Below are 10,808 nucleotides of genomic sequence, written 5' to 3' on the forward strand. Positions count from 1 at the left end.
GCTCCGTTACTTCAGAATAGCCATGAAAGAGTCCTAACTATACAGCTATTCACTCTGCTTGTAGTGTTGGAGACGGTCAAGTGATGGCCTCCTTGAACCAATTGTATTGTTTTTATGAGTTAATGAAAATAAAGTTGTTTGATTCTGAAAAAAAAAGAAATAAGAAGAAAACAAAACAAACAAATAAAAGACAAGGTTTGGCTTGAGCAGTTTGTGGGGTCACTGGTAATGGGACTACAATCTGTCCTTAGTGCATGAACTGGCTTTTTGGAGCCCATTTCCTATGGGGAGGTACCTTGCTCAGCCTAAAGGTAGGGTGTTGGTCCTGCCTCAATGTGGTGATGGGACAGACTTCATAGACTCCCCATGGGACACCTTACCCTCTCTGAGGAGTGGAGGGGGGTGGGGTGGAGGGAAGGTAGGGGAGCAGGAGAAGGGAAGGGAACTGGAATTGGTATGTAATAAAAAAAACAATGCCATAAAGATAAACGAGCCTAGCCGGTCGGTGGCAGCGCACGCCTTTAATCCCAGCACTCGGGAGGCAGAGGCAAGTGGATCTCTGTGAGTTTGAGGCCGGGCTGGACCGACAGCCTCCAAAACAATACAGAGAAACCCTGTCTCGTAAAAAAAAAAAAAAAAAAAAAGATAAATGAGCCTAAAACTAACTAGTTTTAGCAGACATAAATAAATTTGACCTTAAAAAAACAGGTTTACTAAACCAGGTATGGTAGCTGTTGCTCATAATCTCAGCCCTGAAAGGTGGAGGCAGGAGAATGTGAGTTCCAGGTCAGCCTGGGCTGCATTAAAGAAGAAAGAAAGAAAGCAAACTGAGCAGCCCTGGGGAGCAAGCCAGTAAGCAGCACCCTCCATGGTCTCTGCTTCAATTCCTGCTTGCAGGTCCCTCCCTTGTGTCCCTCCCTTGACCTCCTTCAGTGATGGGTGGAGGCAGAGCCTCAGTGTCTCTGCAGCCACTCCCAAATAAGCACACAGACACCTATATGCTCAGCTGATAGCTCAGGCTTGATACTACCTAACTCCTACACTTTAAATTAACCCGTATTTCTTATCTAGCCTCTGCCATGTGGTGATAACTTCTTTTCAACACAGGGTGTTCATTTTGTTTCTTTCTGCATCTCGCTTGACTCCCTTCACTCCGCCCTTCTTCTTCCCAGAATCTTTAGTCTGGTTTTCCCAGCTAACCTTATCCCGTCCAGGCCTGTCAGCTTCTTTACTAACCCAATCACAGCAACACATAGTCCACAGTATAAAGGAATATCCCACACTTCCTCCTTTTTGTCTGATTAAAAAGGAGGGTTTTAACTTTTTTAACACAGTAAAATTATACACAACAGATGGGCTGTAAGCTGTACTATTTTTAATACTATTCATCTCAGTAATACAAAACAAACTAAGACACTAACCAAAGCTTCATGAAGCATTTTTCCTTTATTTAGGAGTGTCACAGAGAAAGAAGAGTAAATAAGATGAGGGTAAAGGAAAGGAATGTTGTTTAAAAAAAAACAGGAAATAAAAATAAGTTACTTGGCACTTGTGGTGGTTTGAATGAGAAATGCCCCCATGCTCTTGAGCACTAGAATGTTTGGTCCCCTGTGTGTGGCACTGTTTGGGAGGCTTAGAAGGTATGGCCTTGTTGGAGTAAGTACATCCCTGGAGAGAAACGTTTAGTGTAGAAAACCTGCTATTTCCAGTTCATTCTCTTTGTGTCATGTTTACAGTAGAGAATGTGAGTTCTCAGCATCCTGCCCCAGCCTCCTCCTGTGCTCGGCACCACGCCTCCACCACCGTGAACTCCTACTCCTGTGCTCGGTACCACACTTCCATCACCGTGGACTCCCACTCCTGTGCTCGGTACCACACTTCCATCACGACCGTGGACTCCCGCTCCTGTGCTCGGCTCCACACCTCCACTCCATCACCGTGGATTCCCACTCCTGTGCTTGGCACCACACCTCCATCACCATGGATTCCCACTCCTGTGCTCGGCACCACACCTCCACTCCATCACCGTGGATTCCCACTCCTGTGCTCGGCACCACACCTCCATCACCATGGATTCCCGCTCCTGTGCTCGGCTCCACACCTCCACTCCATCACCGTGGACTCCCGCTCCTGTGCTCGGCACCACACCTCCACTCCACTGTCATAGATTCTTATTCTTTGGAACTGTAAGCCAAAATATACCCCCTCTTCCTTAAGTTGCCTTTGGTCGTGGTGTATTATCACGGTAACAGCATTTTGCAAGAATATCCATATATTGACTTTAAAAAGCAGTCTAGACTCTTGCTACTCAAAGCACAGGCACAATGTCAGCAGCACTGGGATCATCTGGCTATTAGAGAAATGAAATCTCAGCTTCCATGCCTTACTGTATCTGATGCTATTTTATAAATATGACCACTATTAAGTTCTATTCCACATGTTCTTCTTATGAAATTTACAACATTCCATGAATTAATGAGGTCACTGAGCCTTCTCTTAAATCTTGGCAGACCTTTATGATGACCTTGGTCAGGAATATGGCAGAAATGGCTGTGTGACTTCTGAGGTCAGGTTGAGAGGTACCATACATTTTCACTCTCTTTGCCGGGAGGAACTCAGCCACCATGCTGTCAGGAAGCTGTATGCCCACACAGGAGGAAGTATGTGTGTTTAATGGTCAGGAACCCCAGCTGTGGTCTCCATTAACAACCAACATCACCAAACAACTATTCCTACCAAGCCCAGCCCAAATTCCAGGATGTGAGAAAGCAAATGACTAGCCATTTAATGACTGTTTTAGTCCGATGTGTTTGGGAGGGTTTGCTGTGCTGCAGCAGCAGCCACCCAGAAAAGCCTGCATTCCTCATCTGCACTCACGCAATACTGCTCCAGGATACTTGCGCTCATCAAACTGAGATGCATTGGTTTAAAGCAAAACTGCTGCCCTTAAGAAACTGTGCTTACAATTTGTGAAAAGCTGCAGAATGAGTGAAAATCGTGTTTACAGCAACTATTTCCGAAAAGATGGATGGTTGATGCCTCCTAAATGTGCTGTGTCCTCCAAGTGTTAAAACATGTCCAGGTTTCAGGTCAGACTCACTGCTGGATGGGATTTTCTTGAGAATTGCTAGAGAAAACTGACAGGATGCTGGAGAAGGCAAACTAAGAGATTTTAGAAGCTTTGTACTTTGAACTGTTAGGAAGCTAAGGGCTGAGGCTGTGTGATGCAGACATAGTACTTACCTGCATGCCAAGGGCTATAATCATTTTAATAACTGGCTCAAAGAAAAGTCTAGAAAACAAGTGGCGTCATGCTACCAAGTTAGGTGTCCAAGGATACATGACTGCTCCCTGGCATGGAGCACACTTTCCTAGCACAGAGCTCAATGTCTACCCCCGCTATGTTGTTTAGTTAGCTTCCCATTACATAAACAAGCAACAGTGTATCAACATTAAAAAGGGGTGGGTGGGAGCTGAGAGATGAGTCAGCAATTAAGAGCACCGGATGCTCTTCCAGAGGACCCCTGCGAAGTATGGCTCTGCAGCTGCTGTCACAGTGTGTACTTGCTTTATTCAGTGTCCACGTGTTAAACTCAGTATATCGGGAAGATTTTTGCTTGTTTGTTTGGTTTGGTTTGGTTGTTGTTGTTAGGAGGAATAGTAATAGACCCTGGCTAATTTAAGGAGAAAAGGTCTTACTGGCATGGTAGGAGAAGATAAACCAGCCTGGGGAAGGGTGGGAACCAGGAAGTCCCCAGAGTCTAGAAGGGGGAAGCAGGAAGACCTACACCAGTCCTACCCACATCTCCATGCACAATGCCACTGCTGCAATGAAGCCCATCACAGATGTATTGCGGCCTCTAGGGTCAAAGGTTCTGGGATGCTGTAGTAGGCAGATGTGGTATCTGGAAAGTAATTGGCCTTGCTTGCTCAGGGAGAGAAATCATTCCCAAAGAAATGAAAGGAACTCTGAATATTATAAGGATAATGGTGGGATAATGCTATGCTTCCAAAGCCTGGTCTAGATGACACAAAGTGTGTTAAGATCACAATGCAAACCCATCGTTCTCAATACACAGAACATGGGGGTGAGTGTGAGAAAGTACAATAACACACGCACGAAGTACCATGATGAAACCCATTCTTTTGTATACCCACTTAAAAAATGGTGTAAGAAACAATATCATACTCCTCTCCTACAGATCGCTGCCATCATGGACACGAGTCACGTGCAGCCCATCAAGCTGGCTAGGGTAATCAAAGTGCTGGGCAGGACTGATTTGCAGGGACAGTACACACAGGAATTTATTAGATGACACCACCCACTCTATGATCTGACACATCAAAGACCCCATTTGAAAGGGTGATGGTTGGAGTCAGAAAGAGGAGCTTGGAAGCTGTGCTGACCTTGCTCCTGGATACCACCACTTGGCCCATGGGATGCCCTGCAGCTGCTAAATAAAGCATTTGTGTTGATTTGTTGTTGTTATTGTTGTTGTTTTAAAAGAGAGAGGGAGGGGGAGAGAGAGAGAGAGAGAGAGAGAGGAGGGAAGAGGGAAGGAGGGAGGGAGGAAAAAAGCTTAAAACTTGTGTTAGAGAGATGGTTCAGCAGTTAAAGCATTTGCATTTGCTGCTCTTCCAGAGGTCCTGACTTCAGTTCCCATTGCCCATGTCAGGCAGCTAGCTCACAACCACCTGGAACTCCAGCTCCAGGAAAGCAGTGCCGTCTTTTGGCTTACAAGAGCACCTGCACTCATGAGCACATGCACACACACCCCAAGGAATAAAAATAATTCTTTTTTAAAGTGAAAACTGACCAAGCATGGCACATGTCTTTAATCCCAGAAATCTAGAGGCAGAGACAGCAGGATCTCTGTGGGTTCAAGACCAGCCTGGTCTATGTAACAAGCTCCAGGACAGTCAGAGCTCTATAGAGAGACCCTATCTCAACAAAAGTGGGTGAGGAGAAAAGAAAATTAAGTTAAAAACCCAAACTACATAGTATATTCTACAGTTTTTCTAAAATTGGGGCTATGGTGTATTTAATATCTTTACAATCAACACTTTTCATCTAACAATATATGATATGCTCTTCCTGGGCTGTTAGTTCTTCATTGGCATAGTGGTTTCCAATGGAGCTACAGGATTTGTTTCTTTCAAACTACTTCATGATTTTCCTGTGCTACTCTTCTCCACTTGAAATCATCTTAGACTGGGCATCAATCTGGGGAGGGTCTTCTTGTTGTGCCATAACCCAATGGTAGGTACCCCATGGCCAGACTGCAAATCAGAGTAGAGGAGGCCAAGCTCACCCTTAGAACAAGCATATGAGTCAACTTATGAAGGCCGAGCCCCTGAGAACTAAATACCCACCCACCCAAGCACCCACCCCATACACACATATACCACACACACACACACACACACACACACACCACAAACACACACACCACACACACACAAGCATCCACCAGCCTACCCACTCCCCACACCCCCATACATATACCACACACATATACCACACACACATATACCACAAACACACACACCACACACACATATACCACAAACAGACACACCACACACATATACCACACATACACCACACATATACCACACACACACCCCACACACACCCACATACCACATACATATACCACACACAGACACACATCACACACACATATACCACACACAGATACACATACCACACACAGACACACACATGCTGGGTGCCTCCTCTCAGCCTTGCAGTGCCAAAAGTTGGGGTTCCAATGCATGGACTTTGGGGTGCATGCAATCGGAAGTTTCTGTTCCAACCACCAGCTCCCATGTAACCACTCAGAGTCTCAGAGTCTTAATATTAATTATAAATGCTCAGTTAATAGCTCAAGCTTGTTACTAGATAACTCATTTAAATCAACCCACATTTCTCATCTATGTTTCCTCATATGGCTTGATACCTTTTCTCAGTATGGCATGCCCATTTTGCTCCTCTCTACTTCTGCTCAAAACTCCTGATTCCAACCTTTTTCTTCTATCATTCTGTTAGGCTTCCACCTAGTCTTATCCTGTTCAGCTATTGGCCAGTCAGTTTCTTTATTAACCAATCACAGCGACAAATCTTCAGAAGGTACAAAAGGATTATTCCACAGCAGGTGCATACTCACAGCATAGCACAGACTCCTACTTACTTAGAGGAAACCTTGGGCTGGGGAGATGCCCTTGAGTAAAGTGCTTGCTGTGTAAGCGTGAGGGCAGAGTTTAGATTAACACCCACATAAAAGCTGGCTGTGTTGTTGCATGCCCGTAACTTCAGTGTTGGGGGGAGGGCAGGAAACAGGAAGATCTCCAGAGCTCACTGCTCAACAGTCTAGCAAAATTGGAGAGTTGTAGGTTTTGTGAGAGACCTTGTCTCCAACTTAAGATGCAGTACATTTAATTCTAGAAGGCATCCAGCAGCAATACTACTAGTCTGCAAACATGAGCACGCGTACCCCACAAACTGTACACCACACCACACACCACGTACAGACATCACACACCACATATAGACATCACACACACCCTACACACATACACAGAAGCTTTTTTTGCATATGTGTATATGTTTTTTCTTTTTTTTTAATTATAGCACACACATTTATTTATTTATTTATTTTAGATACAGTGTTCTGCCTCATATATGCTTGGACACCAGAAGAGAGCACCAGATCTCATTATGGGTGGTTGTGAGCCACTATGTGGTTGCTGGGAATTGAACTCAGGACCTCTGGAAGAGCAGCTAGTGCTCTTAACCTCTGAGCCATCTCCCCAGCCTGTCTACCCTGCCTTTTTCATGGGTGCTGAAGATCCACGTTTCAGTCCTTGTGTGGCAAGTGTTTGTTCCCTGAGCCACCTTCCCAGCTTCCTTCATTTTTTATTTTATTTTATTTTTCAATTTCAATTGTATTTGTTAACATCCCAGTATAATGCGAATTCTTTTCTGTCATATGAATTTGAGGTCAGTTTTCTGAAAATGCACTTGAATTACATATGCTTGCCTGTAACTTTAAAATGTTGATGAAAGAACACTACAAACATTCCACTGTTTAAGCACACCTTTTTTTTTTTAATTGGTAAAGTGGCTCAAATAGGAACAAAGCTCAAAAACACTAGACAAAAACCAAGAATAAAAATGCCAATTTTATCAGTCTGTTGCTCCTGTCATCACTGTATAGCCCAGGATGGCCTGCTGGAATTGCAGGCCTGCATTATCGCATCCAGCTTCCTCTCTTCCGAATATTTAAATGCCCTCAGTGTGTCTGAGTTTACACTCTTCCAATGTCAAATGGACGGTTGATACGGATGGAGTTCTTGTCTGAAGAGTCTAGGACAGGGTACAAGGCAAGCAAATGGCACCCTGGGTGCTGGCCATGCACACACTCTGGTCAGACCACCCAGGCTAGCTGGGGTCGGAGGCTGACCTGGACCTTGTAAGTCATTCTTACTTCATTGTGTTCTAGTTTGTTCCATATTTGCTTGTTTCACTATTTTGCAATTAGGGCAAGGTGAGAGGTTCAACTAGTCTAAGAAAGCTTAGCCTCACCTCAAACTGTCTTACTCAGATATTTTTATCCTTCTGAACATATACCTAATTTCCACCTACAATTATTTTACAGGTCGACAGTAAGTCAGCTGAAAAGACAGGTGGGACATGGGACTAAGGACTGCCACCACCCTTGGGCATGGCTCTGTGAGTGAGTTGCTCAATGGTGGTGGGCAGGACCATCTAGTGAGTCTTCTCCAGGAAGGCCTTGCATGCAGCACCGGAGGCATTGCTGGTATACCACTTCGAAGTCAGAATCATTGCCATAATAAGGATTTTCAATAATGAGTTGTTTCTGTGGATCATAGTTCCCAAGTAGCTCAATTTTAGCTTTGCAGTTTTTAACTTGACTACTTTTTCTATTCAAATCTCTCAGATTGCTTTTATCCATACACAGTATATAATCAAATGTGGTAAAGTCTTCTCTTGTAATCTGTCTTGCCTTATGGGCTGTGCTAATGTCATGATTTCTTAGGCAGCTGACAGCTCTTGGGTCTGGGGGCCGGCCCGCGTTCCAGTCGGAAACAGCGCTGCTGTCGATGGCCCAATTATCTGAAACATTTTCATCAGTTACCAGTTTTCTAAAATGGGTGACCAGCAAATGTTACCGAGACACACAAATAAACACTGACTTGGACTCAACTTCTGCCATCTTTCCCATTTTATTTTTTTTACATTTCTTTGTTGTATGGGTGTGTGTATGTGGGGTGGCACATGGAGCATGTGTGTATGGGGTGGCACATGGAGCATGTGTGTATGGGGTGGCACATGGAGCATGTGTGGAAGACAACTTGTGGGAACTAGCTCACTCCTTCCACTCGGGTTTGGCAGCAGGTGTCTTTGCCGAGCAAACCTCGTGCCAGCTTCATTTTTAAATGTCCCCTGTGGCTGTGCATATGCCTCTGACACCTCTACAATAGCTTTCTGCTCCTCCACGAACAAAGCCTGCTTGATCTTGTCGTAGATACGGTTAGTACACAGGGGTGCTGCTGGCCCTGCGGACATGTGCCTTTCGTTTCATGAAACTGCTTAAGGACCCCAGATCTCACAGCACAATGTGAGAGAAGAAATTACCAAGACAAGTAAAGGAGGGGAGGCTTAGGGTGGCCACATGGCCCAGTTGGTTCTGGCTGTGGTGAGACAGAACATCCCTACAAGGAATGTGTGGTGAAGCAAACCGGTCACCTCACGATGGCCAGAGGTAGAGAGAATTTCCCTTCACAATGAAGCTGCTATCCGTTGAGGAAGTCAGAGCCTTCATCGCCCAGCTTCTGGCTGTCTTCAGTGTCATGTTGTCTTAGTTAGGGTCGCCACTGCTGTGGTGAAACACCATGACTGAAAGCAGCTTGGGGAGAAGAGAGGTTTTTTTGGTTTACACTTCCAGATCATGGTTTGTCATCAAAGGAAGTCAAGACAGCAAACTGGAGGCAGGAGCTGATGCAGAGGCCATGGAGGATGCCTCTCACTGGCTGGCTCCTCGTGGCTTGCTCAGCCTGCTTTCTTATAGAACCCAGGACCACCAGCCCAGGCATGGCACCACCCACCATGGACTGGACCCTCCCGCACTGATCACTACTTGAGAAAATGCCATACAGCTGGATCTCATGGGGCATTTTCTCATTTGAAGTTTCCTCCTTACAGATGACTCTAGTTTGTGTTAAGTCGACACGAAACTAGTCAGCACACGCATCAAATACTATACCATGTTGAGTACCTCTAAACACCATGCCCAGCAGAGAGAAAAAGAGACAAAAACCCCGATTTTATATTTACAGGTTAGAAAAGGCTCTGTTAGCTCTGGCCTTAGTCTCTATTGTGTTATTAGATATTTTGTAGACATCTCTGCTCTACTCATTGGCCTTTTGGGTATATCTATGCCATTCTCTGACTTGCTGGTGTCCTGTCCTTCTTGTGTTAAAGCAGCTCTCTCCTCTTGGCAATACATAGCTGTCGTTTAGGCCAGTTCTCTGTCACAACCATTCTCTGTCATTACCAACAGGCAGAACAGGCGCCTCGGCTTGGTGATGCTGAGCCAAGGTGGGGTGCATGAGAGCACCCCTTTCCCACCTTGGCACCAGGTGGGCTCGGGAGCTGGAGAGATGTCATGCCAGTTCTGTTTCCTGTCCCTTCTCACAAATGAGTTATGTGGGAGTGAGTAGCTGTGAATTCTACTTACTGGATTCCAGAAGTAAAGAGCCCCATTTCCAAATTCTTGCAGGGAGCGCTGGAACCTACCAAAAGTGAAAGCCTTTCTTTTGGTTGTACATCAAGCCTGCTGCCTGTCTGGACACAGTTAAGTCTTGCAGAGGCAGCAGCACGTGGTATTGTTCCCTGGGCTGTGTAATTAGCAGAACATGTTGTGAGCTGCCCATCACATAGGAAGACAGCAGTCAGCAGCAGCAATGAGTCCTGTGGTGATGGGCGGAATGGTAGTTCCTAATTAAAAATTTCTAAATTATAGGGGCAATCATGATAGGAAAATCCCACTCAAAGTTATATGGAAGTTAAAAATGCTGTAAATGGGGCAGCTCAGTAGTTAAGAGCACTTGCTGCTCTTCCAGAGGACCCCGGTTTGCTTACCAGTGGCATGGCAGGTGGCTCTCAATCATCTGTAACTCCAACTCCAGGGGACCCAACATCTTAGTCTGGCTTCTATGAGTAACCCCCTCCAAAACATACATACATAAAAAGAAAATAAATATTTAAAAATGCTCTAGGGTATATAGAAGTCTGAAAATAGCAGCCAGGCACGAGCACTTTGGCCAGGTTAAGTAACATTTCTGTTATGCCCTTGGTTCTCAGAGTTACAGTTTGCACTTTCATGGCACCCAGCACAGCAGTCTAGAGTGTATGCCCAGATTACACAACACATAAGCCTAAAAATAGCTCCTGTTTTATTGTGAAACAATCATCAGAGGAAGAATGGGTTCGAAAGAAAAGTGGGATTCCTCTTTTCCTTAGTAGCATACATTAGGTTTATAGAGCAATCGGTTTCATCATGACAATTTATAAACATATACATACACTTTGATTGTGTTTACCCCCACATTACTTCTTACCCTCCCTCTCACTTCCATATGGCCTCTTCCTCTTCCCACATAGTCCTCTCCTTAAAATTAGATTTGAGCTGGGTGATGAATATGCTCGCCTTTAATCCCAGCACTCAGGAGGCAGAGGCAGGTAGATCTCTGAGTTCGAGGTCACTCTGATCTACAGGGTG

General features: G+C 45.1%; 1 pseudogene; it reads right to left on the reverse strand.

Annotated features, from left to right (window-relative positions):
* Window positions 1-7,201: 7,201 nt before the first annotated feature.
* On the reverse strand, window positions 7,202-8,240 carry LOC101831182 (annotated as a pseudogene).
* Between the last annotated feature and the right edge of the window lie 2,568 nt (window positions 8,241-10,808).

This window comes from Mesocricetus auratus, unplaced genomic scaffold (genome assembly GCF_017639785.1).
Source record: "Mesocricetus auratus isolate SY011 unplaced genomic scaffold, BCM_Maur_2.0 Super-Scaffold_100013, whole genome shotgun sequence".
NCBI classification, from domain to species: domain Eukaryota; kingdom Metazoa; phylum Chordata; class Mammalia; order Rodentia; family Cricetidae; genus Mesocricetus; species Mesocricetus auratus.